A 4790-nucleotide genomic window follows, 5' to 3' on the forward strand; every position below is an offset into this window, starting at 1 on the left:
GTATGTGTCTTTGTGTGATGGGAGTCTCTCTGATCCCACCCTCTACACCGGAGAGTGGCGCGATCACGTCTTGCCATCATACCCAATCTGTGAGTTTCGCCTCTGCTTTGTCAGGGGCTGATGTGTCAGCCATATTTCTAGTTCATCTCCCAGTAAGATAATGGATGTAATTGGAATGTTACCTGTGTATCTTACACAAGAATACCATGTCCTCTATGCTCGGCCTCCTGGAAACGCAATGACATATACACCTGGATCCCCTGTACCACCACCCTACATGTATGTATACAAGTAGATCGCTATACCAAGCTGTATTTATTCAGTCGCCATGACAGCACAACGAGAGAGGGGATCCGCCCTTCAGGGACAGGAAACCTCAGACATAAAAGGGCGGCAACTCACTCCCCCGCCAGTTGGTTTCCTGTCCCTGACAGGGGAACCTCTTCAGGCAGACCCTAAGAAGAGGGTTGAAGATCATAGAAGATATCTCGCTTCTGACAGACCGACGTAGGCAGCGGGGGTCCCCTACCTCGGCCTGGTCAGATTGTGGAAGCACCACACGGCAGGGGTACTGTCTGTGTCGGTGACAGCAGTGAGAAGCGGCCTCTGGTGGAGGCTGACTTCTATTGTGGGCCGCGTGTACCTGGTAAGTATACAGGGCTGTGCTTTGCGGGGTCGTGTCTGCTGGGGCCTCCGGGGTCTGTGCGCTGCCTAGGCGGGCGCGCTGATTGCTCCGGGCGGTGCTGGCATCTCCCTGCGCGTGTCGGCCGGCAATGCCGCGGTCGCGACCGGAAGTGACGTTTCCGGATGTTGCGGCTGGCGGCGCGGCCTGATGACGCGACGGGGCATGCGCAGTAGCGCCGTCCCGGTCAATGGCCCTGTTGTCCGGGCTGTGCTGGATCTCGGCGGGGGCGCGACTCTGGGAAGCGTGCCCTATCAGCGCCTGGTACTGATCGCACCACCTGGAGATCCTGCTGTCCCCCATCCGGGGGTGGTACCATGGGGGTATATTTAAGGTAGCACATGTCGGCTGCAAGGTGCTCCTTATCCTTTCTCTTGATGGATTCGCCAGAAGGAGCTTCGCAGCTGGTCAGACAGCAGCAGCAACAGCAGGAGTTGGAAGAGCCTCAAGTCAGCTCCCAGCGGCGATCTAGTGGCAGTAGTCGCGCTGGTGGAGCTAAAGCGGCTCAGAAATCAACCAAGTCCTCAGGCTGTAAGGAACCTCCGGCTAAGAAGGACCCCCCGATCACGGTACCATTCGCTGCAAGGATGGGTAAGTGAGCTACGTGAAAGTACGCTTTCTGATTGCTGTCCCTCCTTGTATTCCCTCTCTCCTTATTAGGGGAGAAAATGTGCTTCCAAGTCCAAGCATAGGGAGTGTGCCATGTGTATAGAGCCACTTCCAGATGGGCATAAAGAGAAGCTGTGCAGATCCTGCATACAGCGTTTGATTGAGGAGGCGGCCCCTGACCTTACGTCTACTCTTAGGGACATGGTTAAACAGGAGGTCAGAGATTCCATGAGGTCCAGGTCTCACAAGGCAGTTTCCAAAAAAAGAAAGGAAATTTCATCCCCAGCCTCAGATGTGGATTCTGAGACAGGTGGTGCGAGCTCGGATTTTCTTCCATCATCTTCAGCGGACATAGAATCTGGCCGAGCCTGTCTGTCACTTGATAGGATTAATCACCTAGTGAAAGCCGTCAACAACACTATGGGGATTGAAGAGACCCAGTCAGAATGTTCCATTCAGGACATAATGTTCAAGGGCATAGATCGTAAATCCCGAAGGGTTTTTCCTGTGGTAGATAAAATCAAGTCGCTGATTACAAAAGAATGGAAGAAACCCGAAAGGAAGGGGTCACTTCCGCCAGCATTCAAAAGGAGGTATCCTTTCGAGGAGGAGGCTTCATCCTCTTGGGACAAGGTCCCGAAATTGGATGCAGCAGTGGCCAAAGCGTGCAGGAAAACTTCTCTCCCATTTGAGGATTTAGGAAACCTAAAGGACCCGCTTGATAGGAAAGCTGATGTGTTCCTTAAAGGGGCTTGGGAGACATCAGCGGGATCCCTGAGGCCAGCAATTGCAGCCACTTGCACAGCCCGGTCATTGATGGTGTGGCTAGGCCACCTGGAAGACCAACTCAAGGATAAAGTTCCTAGAAGATAGGAAAATCCTATCGCCACGACAGCACCCCAACGAGAGAGGGGATCCGGACAGGAACCTACAGGATTTAAAGGGGCGGTCCCCCTCGCCACTCCAGTTTGGGTTCCTGTCCGGACGGCTGGAGCCTGCAGGATGTCTTACCCGGGTCCGCCATGCTTCTGTGCGGTATCCGTTGGGAACGGCAGAATCGGGGGCCCGGAAGCAGCGTCGGGGGTGTCCTGCGTGCAGACCCCCCCTCGTCTGGCCATACGGAGCACGTTCCAGGAGTCGGGCAGTGCCGTCCTGGTCCGCAGTGCAGGCGCAGGGTTCAGCGTTCTCACCGGCGCTGGTGAACCCGGAAGTAGTTGTTACACTTCCGGGGGAGGAGTGCGGCTGCTCATATGAAAGGCCGGCGGCTATGGAATGCGGCGTGCAGCAAGATGTCCTCAGTAGGGGACGCGGAGCACCCTCAGGGAGAGGGATCAGAGCAGCGCAGCAAGAGCGGTAGCGGCCGCTCAGGAAGCAGCAGCAGAGTGGTACGGGGGCAGCGGCATGCAGGCGCCCCAGCGTCACAGAAGGATTCGTCTCGTCCAAAATCGGTATTCACGGGGTCAGCTTGTGGTGAGTGTTAAAAGTACACCTGATGCTGACATGGTCTATTCTGTGCTTTGTTTTAGGGTAAAAAGTAATCTAAATCAAAGCATAAGCAATGTGCTCTATGCACGACTCCAATGCCTGACAGTTACACTAAAAGGCTTTGCCAGGCTTGCATCTCTCAGACCTTAGAAGAGGAAGCCCCCCTTCATTCATCAGACCTCAGAGCTGTCATCAGGGAAGAGAGTTATTCCCTTAGAGGCAGCCACCATGAAAAGTCGGTCAGGGACATATCTCCTGGATCTAGCCCATCGTTGAAAGGTGAATGTTCCCGTTCCTCATCACCATCATCCTCAGATGAGGAGGGAAGGCCATGTTTTTTTCGGTACAAAATATGGATGTTAGTTAAAGGGGTCCGAGCAACCATGGGCATTGCGGAAAACAGGGAACCGAGTTCGGCGCAAGACATAATGTTTGCGGGCTTGTGCCAGAAAAGTCGTAAGTCATTCCCGGTAGTAGATACGGTTAAGACCCTTAAGCGGGAATGGGATAAACAGGATAAGGGGTTCCTACCGTCATCAGCAAAAAGAAGGTATCCCTTTGACGACAATGACTTGACGGAATGGATGAAGGTCCCGAAGGTGGACGCAGCGGTGGCTTTTACATCTAAAGTTGGTACCCTGCCTCTGGAGGATGTAGGCCTGCTGAAAGATCCGTCAGATAGGAAAGCAGATATGTTGTTGAAGAAGGTGTGGGAGTCTTCGGCTGGAGCATTCAAGCCGGCGATCTCGAGTACATGTACAGCTAGGTCTGTCATGGTTTGGATAACTGTTATGGTTCCCAATGGCAGGGGAACATCAGAAGCATAGAAAAAACGGACAAGCTCTCGGGTGATGGAAACTAGAGCTGACTGCGATGCTAAACCTATACACACAACTAATAGTAGCCAGGGGACGTACCTACGTTTTCGCTAGACGTCTCGCACCAGCCGGAGAGCTAACTACCCCTGGTAGATGAAACACAGTCCTGGCTTGCCTCCAGAGGAAAATCCCCCACAGGAGATAGTAGCCCCCCACATATAATAACGGTGAGTTAAGATGAAAAGACAAACGTAGTATGAAAGCAGATTTAGCACAGCGAGGCCCACTAACTAGATAGCAGAAGGATACAATAGTGGACTTCGCAGTCAGCTACAAAACCCTATCAAATACCATCCTGAAATTACCTTAAACTCATGTGCCAACTCATGGCACCGGAGTGGCAATTTCAGCCCACAAGAGCTTCCAGCTGCAGAGAATCACATAACTGCAAACTGGACAAAAGATACAAAAATAGACTAAGGACAGAAATGTCCAACTTAGCTGATCAGCAGACTGGGAGCAGGTACATGCAACAGAAAGACTCTGGTTACATTGATGGCCGGCATTGGAATGACTGAGGAACAAGGCTAAATAGGAAACTCCCACATCCTGATAGAAACAGGTGAAAAGCTCACAAGACACCAGTACCACAAGCGACCACTGGGGGAGCCAAATAACCGAATCACAACAGTACCCCCCCTTAAGGAGGGGGCACCGAACCCTCACAAGAACCACCAGGGCGATCTGGATGAGCCCTATGAAAGGCACGGACAAAATCAGAGGCATGAACATCTGAAGCTGAAACCCAAGAATTATCCTCCTGACCGTAGCCCTTCCACTTAACCAGATATTGAAGTCTCCGTCTGGAAACACGGGAGTCCAAGATTTTCTCCACCACGTACTCCAATTCACCCTCAACCAGCACAGGAGCAGGAGGCTCAACAGAAGGCACAACTGGCACCTCATACCTCCGCAATAACGACCGATGGAAAACATTATGGATAGCAAAGGATGCTGGGAGGTCCAAACGAAAAGACACAGGGTTAAGAATTTCCAAAATCCTATAAGGACCGATGAACCGAGGCTTAAACTTAGAAGAGACCCTCATAGGGACAAAACGGGAAGACAACCACACCAAGTCCCCAACACGAAGACGAGGACCAACACGACGATGGCGATTAGCAAAATGCTGAGTC

Source organism: Ranitomeya variabilis, chromosome 4, assembly GCF_051348905.1.
Source record: "Ranitomeya variabilis isolate aRanVar5 chromosome 4, aRanVar5.hap1, whole genome shotgun sequence".
NCBI classification, from domain to species: domain Eukaryota; kingdom Metazoa; phylum Chordata; class Amphibia; order Anura; family Dendrobatidae; genus Ranitomeya; species Ranitomeya variabilis.